Source organism: Equus caballus, chromosome 1, assembly GCF_041296265.1.
Source record: "Equus caballus isolate H_3958 breed thoroughbred chromosome 1, TB-T2T, whole genome shotgun sequence".
In the NCBI taxonomy this organism is placed as follows: Eukaryota; Metazoa; Chordata; class Mammalia; order Perissodactyla; family Equidae; genus Equus; species Equus caballus.
The window spans coordinates 196,769,051-196,781,129 of NC_091684.1; the positions used below are offsets into that span (position 1 = coordinate 196,769,051).

At 36.4% G+C, this 12,079-nt stretch overlaps 1 long non-coding RNA gene across 5 annotated transcripts in view; it reads left to right on the forward strand.

The window, feature by feature from the left end:
• The window catches only part of LOC106782225 (uncharacterized), a 45,102-nt gene extending 41,152 nt beyond the window's left edge, over positions 1-3,950 (forward strand). For 3 of the 5 annotated variants that reach the window (XR_011441193.1, XR_011441194.1, XR_002802198.2), the window contains 2 exons: positions 2,666-2,770; positions 3,582-3,950. This is a non-coding gene — a long non-coding RNA (uncharacterized lncRNA). Of the gene's footprint in view, positions 1-1,143; positions 1,353-2,665; positions 2,771-3,581 lie in introns of all 5 variants that reach the window. The other 2 variants (XR_011441196.1, XR_011441195.1) reach the window with 1 other exon arrangement.
• The last annotated feature ends 8,129 nt before the right edge of the window (positions 3,951-12,079 follow it).

Sequence of the window (12,079 nt, forward strand, 5' to 3'; positions counted from 1 at the left end):
CTCTTGATAGGAGGCTCAGTTCAGTCCAGTATAAGAGAGCACTGGCCTCCTGCAGGCATGGCCTGGATGGTTCTGCATAAATGACGCTTGTAAAGTCTATGAAAGGCGAAGACGAAAGAGGAATCTCATTCTCCATCCTTTGCACATCACGCATCATGCCTCAATGAATTTTTCATGAGAAAATAGTATTCAAAATCATGAATCAATGGCCTGTTAGAAGATTTACAGAAGTTTGGTTAAACTGGCTTTACTTAGTAAAGGTAAATATTTAATAGTTATGTAATCATTTCATTACTTTCTACTTTATTCACAGAAACATATACTACTCAAAACCATCCAGATAGCTGATAATTTCAGAGTGAAAGATGTGTTTGGGGTTATTAGTTTAAGTCCCTAACTTACAAAGAGGGAAATAGTTACTCAAAGAGTTTAAATGACTCTCCCAAAGTTGCAAGTAGCTAAAACGGGCAGCGACTAACAGCTGACTTTTTGTGCGTCTCTATGTAAAGACTCTGACCTCTTGCTGATCACTGTTTCTGATAATTCAATACCCATTTTGCTTCCAATCAAGTCCAGCTAGTAACTATTTAAGAATGCATCTCTATGCAATTGAACATTTTAGCTTGAGAACATTTTCAATATTTTAGTTTAGAGCTTTTTGAAAGATTTATGGCTCCTGCTAAAAGGACTTTACTACATAGGAGCGCTCTGTATAATTTAGCTTCCCAACACACAAGGACATAAGCAGTGATTGTTCACTCCCTTTCGGTTCCAAAGTGGAAACATTGCGGGAACATTCTGAAGCTCTTCGGAATGTGTGTCTATTGTATAACTGATCATCAGGTCTGAATTGGAGCATCTTCAACAACCCAGGCAACACAGCGTAGATAACCCTGTCTATAAGTTGCCTCACTCCAAAAGGCATTCTTCGTGAGAATAATCCAGAAATTAGGAGCAGTTACAAAAGCTTTCAAGGCAAACTAAGTGGTCAAAAGGAAAGAATTGTTAGACTTCTCCAAATTCAAAATAACTAACGATAAGCACAGTTAATATAAAACAGTAGAGAGCCATCTGTGTTGCTTTATGATGGTGAATTGAGAAAAAATAATGTGATGACAGGCTTTTCCCAATTTTTCCTCTCAGCAATATTTTTTTAACAACAACCAGCAAAAAGACCATCTAATGTATGCTGAGAACTGGAAGAGCAGAAAAAAGACTTTTGCAGGATGGTTGTCTGATTCCTTGGGAAATCTGAAGAGCTTGAATGGGAAGGCGCACAGACTGAAGACTGTCTCAGGCGGGAAACAACAGCATAAGCAAAGGCCGGCAAGCCTTCCCTCAGTCAAAGCATTGTGTGTTGTCATTGCTATGAATTTAATCACACATTTCTTCTTAAACCAGTGCCTAAAATATAGCCCACCCATCCCAGCAGATCAGTTACTATTTTATACTGGAGTTTATTCTTTGTGTCTTTTGTCACATAAAGATAACTTGTCACCAGGTCTATAATAAAGATTACATCCCAGGACAACTTTACCTCATATTTGCAGATAAACTTTTCTGACCATCTCCTGGGCACCTTAGCCAACAAAAATTCCTATGTTATATACGGAAGTGACTAAACTTAGTAATATGAAGGAAAGTGATGCTGAAAGAAAGCCCACTCTCATGGAAAAAATCATAATTATAGTTGAGATAAGCCTTAAGCCCAGAGTTTCGGATGACACAGTATGATACGATATGCTGGAAGGTTGGAAAGGAGACCTAACGTCGAAAGAATCTGATGAAACATGAAGTTTCAAAAGCATATCTCAATCTGTTTCTAAAGTTCATGTGAGGATCAACCTCTTTTTTTTTTTTTTCTTGGCTCAAATCAATCCCTTCTTTTGATCCTTCACAGATGCTGCATCCTTCTTTTTTTTTTTTTTTTTAAAGATTGGCACCTGAGCTAACCACTGTTGCCAATCTTTTTTTTTTTCTGCTTTGTCTCCCCAAATCCCCCCAGTATATAGTTGTATATATATTTTTTTAGTTGTAGGTCCTTCTAGTTGTAGCATGTGGGATGCCGCCTCAATATGGCCTGACAAGCAGTGCCACGTCCCCGCCCAGGATCCAAACCGGCCAAACCCTGTGCCGCCAAAGCAGAGCCCGGGAATTCAACCACTCAGCCATGGGGCCGGCCCAGGATCAACCTCTTTAAAAAAAACCTGGGATAACATTTCACAGTCATGTTGTATTAAATTGAACTGGACATTGTTCAATTCCATAATGTACGAGGAATCATGTCCAGGGAGATTTCAAGCAGCGATAATCTAGGGGTGCAGGGGCAACGTTATCTTCTTTTCACAGATCTTCAGAGTGAGGAAAGAGCCTCTGAGCGAATAACAAATTGAAAAAGAAAAAAAAAAGCTAAGATTATTTATAATTCTCTGCAACATCACAACAAACACTAATTTATATTTCCAAGTAATATCACCAGAGATTACATATGACCTAGAATAAGCAGAATTAGAAAAGCCACAAGTTGAATTTTATAATGTTTCTCACCCCCCAGTTTACACTAAATTCACTAGGAAATACCTTAGCCTAAAACAACACCATTTAAAATATAAAGACCCCAAAACGGAAAAGGGAATTCTAATTGTCATTCTATTTTCATTTCAAGGGTATATTTTCACACTGCAGGCCAAGCCTCAACAATAACTCCACCAGGATTTAGAAAACTGGATAGATTCTAGAGAACTCTTTTTGAAATGCTGAGTAAACCAAAGTAAGTAGAAAATCTCCTTCATTATTCACCAATCAGAGAACAGAAATGTAAGTCATTTCTCAACTAATTCTTACATGGTCATTAAGAAATTTGACTACTTAGTAGTCAATTTGCATTTAATAAAAATCTACATTTAGTAAAAATTAGTTCTATAAATTAAATAATGTGCTATCATCTTTATTTATGGGGAAAAATATTGACACTGTGAATCACTACCCAAAAAAGCCCTCATCTTCAAAAGAACATGTAACGAGCATGTGGCGATCTGGCTTCATAAAGTAATATTAACAGCACAGGCATTTTTCAAGCTTTAGAAGAGAAGTGAACTAATGCAAAGAAACAAGATGAGGCATTGCGAGAATAATGTTTTTATATCTACAAAATCATTTTAAATCAGCAGAACTTATTTCTGTCCTAATTCATAAAATCACAGACATTGAAGCATAATTCATAGCTCATAATAAAAATAAACCAAAGCATTCTGAAAATGTAGAAGTATTTTGAAGTAATGTGCCTTAATTTGTGTGATAAATAAGGAAAGTAATTACTCTCTTCTGCCACAAAATGCATTGTAATTCACTCATCTTGTAAATTCGAACTGAAATTTCTAAGAGCATATTGAGTTAGTGCTGTTACATAATGCCAATTAGAATAACTATTTTCAGGCATCACTGTTTGGTTTTGGCATCACTTATATGTAGCCTATGTTATTTCTTTGCTAAAATTAAAGTCATCTTTAATTTTATTTGTAATGAAATAATTAATTAGGTAAGCTCTTTAGGGCTGTAACTGTATCTCTTTTATTCAACAGCATCTCCCCTGCCCTTTGCAGTCTGATGTGTAGAAAGCACCCAGTAAATATTTCCTACATTAACGAGTTCACTTAAAAGTTGGGTCACAGTAAGAAAGTACATAATCAGAAATGAAGGCAACTACGTACAGCAGAGGAGAAAAGAGAATCTAGGTGATATAAAGCAAACGTCACTGTGCTGGCTGGGCAAACATATGGTATGCTAAATATTAAGGAAATTCAAAAGGAGCCTTCATTGTCATTAATAATGACCTTGTATTCCATATGTGAGTATTTACCTTGATTTCTGTATCAAAGCAAAACTTGCTTTACACTATAATTACATTTGAAATGATATAGCATAAATATTAAATGATGGTATAGACTGTGGCTGATGTGGAGCTTTTTGTGGTAACACAGTAAGATGCAATGAGTAACACATTACAGAACACATGATTGGAGATCATCACAGCCTCTTGCTCTGAAAGAAGAGTTCAATGCTTTTTTCTGTAGCATGTGTCACAGTGATTCTAGAAAGTGAAGTTTTCAAAGCCACATCTTAATGAAGAGATTCTCGTTATTTACACATCTGACCAAAGAAGGACATGTGGGCAGATACACGCATCCATCATTAGCCATCCTGTTGCTGCCTCACAGATGCCCCGACCATATTGTTGTCAAAACAGCTTCAATGTTGCTACAGTGCCCTAATGAGGCATAAAATGTTCCTGTTTATAAGACAGATCTGTACACATCTTCATAAGGGTACAAGAGAATAGTATCTGAAATATGGCATCTGCCAACTTTGCAGCAATCTCTTAGTCTAACTCACCCTATTTTCAGAAAAACTATCTTCACGTATTCATTTAATACATGATTTCATTTACTGCTATGTGGACAGCATTGTCTCAATGACTATGGACAGTTCAAAAGAAGTTTAAGGCTTGGTTCTTGCCTCTAGAAGTCTTAAATTCTAACCAGAGAAATAAGATTTACGTACATAAAATGGTCATCACGTCAAATGGACAGAAATAATAATAACATGAATAAAAACATTAAAATGTATTGATTTTTTACTATGAAACACTTTACCAAGCATTTTTCTTACCTTTTCTCATTTAGTTCTCATAAAAATACAGTAAATAAAAAAGACATTATCCCCACTTTACAGAGGAGGAAAACCTAATTCTAGGAAACTAAATATATTGGCCCAGGTCACATACCTGGAAGTGACAAAATTCAATCACAGTTCTGTCTGTCTTGAAAGATGGCGCTGGGAAATGCTACACATCCTAAGACTTCGCGGCTCGAAGGAAGGAGCAGGAGGAGCATGGCAAGGTGGGTCAAGAGGTGACTCAGAACCAGAGGGCGGGGGTGTTAATCAAAGACCTGGAAAGAACGCTGGCCTGAGGAACTAGATGGACTAGGACGGGAAATGGAGGACTAACATACAGGTCCTAAAGGAGAAACGTGACACAAAGGTGTGTTTCAAATACTATCCTGGTACCTACATGAAGCTAGATGATAATTTTCAAAGGTTGAAATAGATTTATGGAAATCAAAGGACATGAAGAGAAGTGAGTAAATATAGATCAGAGTAATCCTTGTGGAAATGGATTCCAAAAAGAGATCAAAAATCCAGGGACTGTTAGACCCAAGTCAGAGGTGCTGCTGCCTGGTTAGATGTGGACACTTTAGAGACTGGGTTCCTGGGAGGCAAATGACACAACAACAATAACAGTAATCATTTATAGGGTTTTCGTGCAGAAGAGGTGTTATGCCAGTTGCATCAACTCCAGAGGGTAGAATTGAAATGAGCTCAGGTCAGTAGCTAAGAAGATAATTCTCTCTTCTAGAAATCATTAGAAAAAAAGAACTTTCTGGAAAAGCTTTCCTATGGGAACTGGGGAGTCTGTTTAACAGATATAGAATTGCAGCTTTGCAAGATGAAATAAAAGCTCTTGCAAACTTTTTTGAAATTGGTTCCACAACAATGTAGATATTTAACACTACTTAACTATACACTCAAAACGATTAAGATAGTAAATGTTATGTTATATGTATTAATCACAGTTAAAAAAGAAATTTAAAAATTTAGAGTGGAAGGTACCACCCTGTAAGGCGGTGACCACTCCTTTTTGCAAGTTCTCTGGTAGGGAACTGAGGGTATGGAAGCAGCCCTGCATTAAGCAGAAGGTTGAAACAGAGACCTTGAAAGGTCTTTTCCAAATTTAAGAGTTTAGGATTTTTATCACTGAATTTTTCTTTTGGAGAGTTTACATATCTTTTATCAAATTCTTGTAGGAGTAAGTGCCCAAAGGAGATTGACAACTTCAGAGAAACAATTTCTCCGAAGAGGCAATAATTTAAGCCAGTAAAAATATTGAACCCCTATTGTATCAGTTTCCGAGGGCTGCATCACAAAGTACCACTTGCCGTCTTACACAACAGAGATTTCCTGTCTCACGGCCCTGGAAGCTACAGGTCTGAAATCAAGGTGTCAATGGAGCCAGGCTCCCTCTGAGACCTGCCGGGAGTCCTTCCTTGCCTCTTCCCAGCTGCTGGTGGTTTGCTGGCAATCTTTGGCATTCCTTGGCTTGCCACCGCCTGACTCCAGTCTCTGCCTTTGTCACCACACAGCGCTCCCCATGTCTCTGTCTTCACATGGTCTCCTTTTTATAAGGACCACAGTCATGCTGGATTAGGGGCCCTCTCTAATCCACCCTAATCCAGCATGACCGCCTCTTAACTAATTACATTTGCAATGACCCTATTTCCGAATAAGGTCACCTTCTGAGGTATTGGGAGTTAAGGCTCCAAAGTTTATTTTCAGGAGGATACAGCTCAACTCATAACCTATACGTACAAGATCTTACCCAAACTAAAATTATTACTAGCCGATGACCCAACGATAAATGACAGTTTTTTATTATTTTCCACTAAAGCCCCAGTACCTGATCCAAAAAAGTAATTAAGAAATATTTGTTGAATAAATGAAAAATTAAACATGGTACATGGGCTCAGATTGGAATCCTGAAGCTGGCGTCTGCTTTAGAAGTCTAACGCCGTAGCCCCAGCAACAAGCCGGGCGAATGAATTTAGTCCGTGAATCTCCACGTCTCTCCCCTATGATCCGGCTGTGAGACATGGACCAACCACACGCAACGTTTTCAGGATCTCAAGCATTCACTTGATACAGCTTTCTATAGAAAGCCAAGATGAGCTGTCATGAATTTCTGGAAAAGAGCCCATTCCAACAGCAAAGAGTTCATATCATACCTTACAGCTACCCCAAGACGTGATCAAGAATTTCAAAGGAAAACAACAACAGGACAATCTACCAGCTATTGTATAAGTGAACCAAAGAGAGGTCGTCACAAACAAGAGAGGTTTCCATGAGCCATTGATTAACATTTTCAAGCAACATGGTGCAATTGTGGAAAGCAGTGACAGACAAATCAAGATGACATCCAGCTACAAAAGAAATTCTTTAGCCACAGCTCAGAATAAACTGTAACGAGACACTCAAATTGCAGCTGCCAGCATGAAGCAAATGACAAATATCAAGTGTACACAGTGTAGAGGTGACACGAGTTCTATATTGTCTTTTCAGCCTCATCCACACACAGAAATCCTATTGTCACCATTAGTGGGTTGTCGGGAAAAGAATAATAACGTGCTCAGGGAAGGATTCCTCAGACATCTCTACAACGTGCACATCTTAAAGGTTTTTATTTCCACGTATGCCTAACAAATTGTGGGCACTCACTCGATCTAACAGACGTTGATAGCCCAGTTTCTCAAAATAAGATTCACACTTTCTGTAAGTCTTATGTCGGTATTTGATCCAAATAAAATGGATATGACAGAAAAAAAATCACATTTTACTCAGCCATCAGGGTGGAGTGGGATGGAAGAACGTAAGCTGGTGTCTCAACGATTGTGAAGAGATGCCCGTCATGACAACCGAGCAGCCTGCCGTGGCACATACGACTTGGACTTTGACCCCTCTCCTTCTGTATGTCAGAAATGAGGGACAGCAGCAGGCGGTCACATTTGCCAAGCAGGGACCTTGAGATATTCTGCCTCCTCCCACATGGCACACTTTCACCAAGCACAGGAATATTCCAGGCCTCGCTATATAACACATGTATAATCTTAATGATTTGCAAACACTTGTCTAGAACACGTTCACATTTAAAACATTTTTGAATTCCAAAAAAAAGAACTGTCAATTTAAAGTAGAACTAGCAATGAGATGTTGAAAAGGTAAGCACGTCCTCACATCATTTTAGTCGTTATATCAGTTCACCGGCTAAATCTTCAAAATTGTTTGTTCTCGAGATATTTTGGTTTAATGTTACTTATTAGAAAAGGATTTAAACTAAAATGATAAAATAGTACCTGACTCAGACTCTAAACAAGATCTCACACAAGTGACAATGACTGACTAGTAATTACAATAAACTCCTAGAGGAAATGCTCAAATAAACATTAAAAAAAATTTAATTTCATTTAGCATTTCGTATTGAAGTATAATTCTCACGTTGACAAAAATTGACCCATACTTAAAGTGTACCATCTGGAAGCTTTTGACATACTTATATATTCATAAAACCATCACCATAATCAAGATAATGAACATCTCCTTCGCCCCCCAAAGTTTCCTCATGCTCCTTTGTAATCCCCGCCAGCTTCCTGCCTCCTCCCTTCCCCGGGCAAATATTGATTTGCTTTTCACTGCAATAGATTACTTTGCATTTTCTAGAATTTTATGTCAATGGAATTATACAGTAAGTACTTTTTCTTTAATCTAGCTTCTCTCCCTCAGCATAATTACTACAAGGATCATCTGTTTTGTTACAAAATACACGTGAACATACACATGTACACATATATGCTCAGATACAATGAGCAACAGTTCACCCCTTTCTCCTGCTGAGTGGCACTCCATGGTATGGATATGCTACAGTCTGTTCTTCCGTTCCACTGTTGGTGGATGTTTGAATTGTTTCTGGGTTTCGCCTATTACAAATAAAGCTGCTATGAATATTTCTTCACAAGTATTTGTATAGACATGTGGTTTCCGTTCTTTTGGGTAAAACCTAGAGTAGAATGATGGAATCACATGTAGGTAGATTTTTAATCCTAGAATTAACTGCCAGGCTGTTTTCCAAGTTGGTGGCACCATTCCACGTTCGCACCAGCTGTGTTTGAAGGTCCTCTACCTGCACACCGGCACTCGGTAGGATCAATCTTTTTAATTTCAGCCATGCTAATAAGCGTTTAATGGCATCTTATTCTGATTCAGTTTGCATTTACCTAATGACTAATGATGCTGAGCACCTTTTCCTGTGCCTAATAGCCATTGTATAGCCTATTATGTAACGGGTATGTTCAATCTTCACCCATTTTATATTGCGTTTTTGTTGACTTATTATTGAGTTTTGAGTGTTCTCTATATATTCTGCATACAAATTCTTTATCAGATAAATGGATATTTGCAAATTTTTTCTCCCAGTTTGTGCTTGGTTTTTCATGCCTTTAACAATGAAGTTCAAACAGCAGAAGTTTTAGATTTTGATGAAGGGCAACATACCAATTTGTTCCTTTATGGATCATGATTTTGGCTTCATATCTAAGAAATGTTTGCCCAATCCAAGTTTACAAAGGTTTATTCTTATGATTTATTTTAGGAATTTCATAGTTTTAGACTTACATTTAACTTTATGATTTTTTGTTTTGGCATTCAGATTTGCGATTTCCAAGCACCATTTGTTAGAAATACCAATCTTTCTCCACTCAATTATTTTTGTACCTTTGCCAAAAATCAGTATTCTCCAGTTTTCTCTTTTCTTCAATTTTCTACTGGAGTTCAAGTAAAATTGGTATTATTTCTTCGTTAAATGTTTGGTAGAATTCACCAGTGAAGCTGTCTGGGCGTGGAGTTTCCTTTGTGAGTTGGTTTTTAACTACAGATTCAGTTGCTTTAATAGGGCTATTCAGCTTATTTCTTTCCGAATGAGCTTTGATGCTATGTATCAAATTATTCACAAAAACTTGTTCATAATATTTCTCATTGCTTTTTAAATCTATACCATCTGTAATGATATTACACCTTTATTGGTAATTTCTGTCTTCTCATTTTTCTAGTCAGCCTGGGTAGAGATTTATCAGTTTTATAGACCTTCTCAAAGAAGGAATATTTGATTTCATAGATTTTTCTTTATTTTGCTTCTGTTTTCTATTTAACTGATTTCTGCTCTGTTATTTCTTCCTTTCTTCTGCTTTCCTGGGTTTTGTTAGCTCTTCTTTTTCTAGTTTCTTAAAATGGAAGCTGAGGTCCTGATCTGAGACCTTCTTCTGCCTTAATATGTATGTGTAGGACTATAAATTTCTCTCTAATTACTGCTGAGTCACAGATTTTGATATATTTGTGTTTAATTCTCATTAAGTTCAAAACACTTTCTAATTTCCCTTTTGATCCATATTTGGCTCATGGGTTATTTAGAAGTCTGTTATTTAGTTTCTAAATGTTTGAGAATTTTCCAGTGACCTTTCTGTTATTGATTTCTACTTTAATTCCATCACAATAAAAAAATATACTTTGTACGGTGTGAATCTTTTTAAATTTGTTGAGACTTGTTTTATGGCCCAGAACATGGTCTGTCTTGGTAAATGTTTCATGAACACTTGAAAAGAATGTGTCTTCTGCTCTTGGTAGGGACGGTGGTCTGAAAACGTCAATTTGATGATAGGTGTTGCTCAATTCCAAATTCCTATTGATGCTTCCTAATTGTTCTATCACATAGTGAAAGGTATTGAAATCTCTGACTACAATCGAGGATTTGTCTATTTCACCTTTCAGTTCTATCAGTTTTGCTTCTCTGAAACTGTTTTCCAAACTCTGTTACTAGGTGCATGATCGTTTCATATTGCATGTCCTTTCAACTAAATGATGCCTTTGTTATTATAAAACGATGTCCTTTATTTCTGGCAATATTCTTATCTCTGAAATATAATTTTTCTGATAATAAGATAGCTACTTTCTTTTGATTAGTGTTAGTGTTTTTTGTTTTTCCCATCTTTTTTTTTGGCATGGAGGTTAACATTTTAGTGCTCTTCCTTTGAGACTTTCCCTTGCAAATATGATGATATTTTCTTACATAATGAAGCTCAAATTATGTACCTGCCTTTTCGTTTAATGTGTTGAAAGTTAAAAAATACACAGACATGGTTGTGTTTCCTAACATTGTCTGACCCACCCCTTCTAATCTACCTGTGTTTCTACCTTTAACCTATTTGTATCCTCAGCTGAGTCTTTGAAATGCTTTGTGACAGAGATTTTGTTCTAGTGTTACTTGTGAAAATAAGATTTAACTTAAAATTCACAAGATGGCACTTTCCACACCTACACTTAGTGCAGACTCATGTGCAAATAACAATTACTGATGACTAATCAAAATAAATACCCAGAGTAAATATTCATATCAGAATCAAGGAATATCATTCTCGTGAAGTTGTTTTAAGCCAGAGCTGATTAACCTAAGTGTCTTATGAAATATCTCTTATTGAATATTGATGTTTTTAAAAATATTTGGTTAGACTCATCAGTCTTGTTTAAGAAACTGAATAGGAAGGCTGATGTTCACATGCAAAGTAAGACAGTTAAATACATATGTGTTGTAAAGTTGGACAAGCAGTAGGCAGGTGAATCTAATATAATTTGATAGCATATGTTATTTTTCATCATTGCCTGTACATTTATATTTAAAACATTAATAACATCAATTATCAGTGTTTATCACCACTAGCAGTAGTTTAAATCAGTATCTTTGTTCTGGAACCTAATTATGCATGTATTTGATACAGAAATTTCATTTTCAGGGTTATATTTAAGGTAATGACAATGGGTATATACAGATTTTTTCGGTGATGATATTCTTCAAAACTGTATTTTCAACAAGAAATAGATTGGAAATAAATTAAATTTCCAAAGTAGATAATCAATTAAGGAAATTGTACTACATCTATAAAATGGAGCCCTATGCAGCTAATTAGCTAGCAAGTATTTAACGTCACAGGAAAGTATTTAGAATAGTATTAACAGAATGCATATTGTATTACAAAATAGCCTACGTACTGATTTCATTTTTAAAAATATATATAGTAATGAAAGTTCTGAAATACATATGATAACAAGAAATGAAATAGGTGTGTTTAGCATGTTAAAAGTGGTTATCTTGGTACTGGAATTATAGATGCTTTTCGATTCTTTGGGTATATATATTATATCTTTACTCTCAAAATTTTGCACAATGAATATGAATTTCTTTTATAACCAGATGCAAAGTATCATTCACAATTCATAAAAGAATGCCAAGACTTTCATTTTATTGATCAAACGTTTCTTGGGAAATGACGATGCGCATCATGGGTTGTGCAGGTATCACAAAAACATTCCCCCGCCTTTAAGATTCTCAGCAGAAATCAATCCTAACACACTGTGGCTCAGGAAA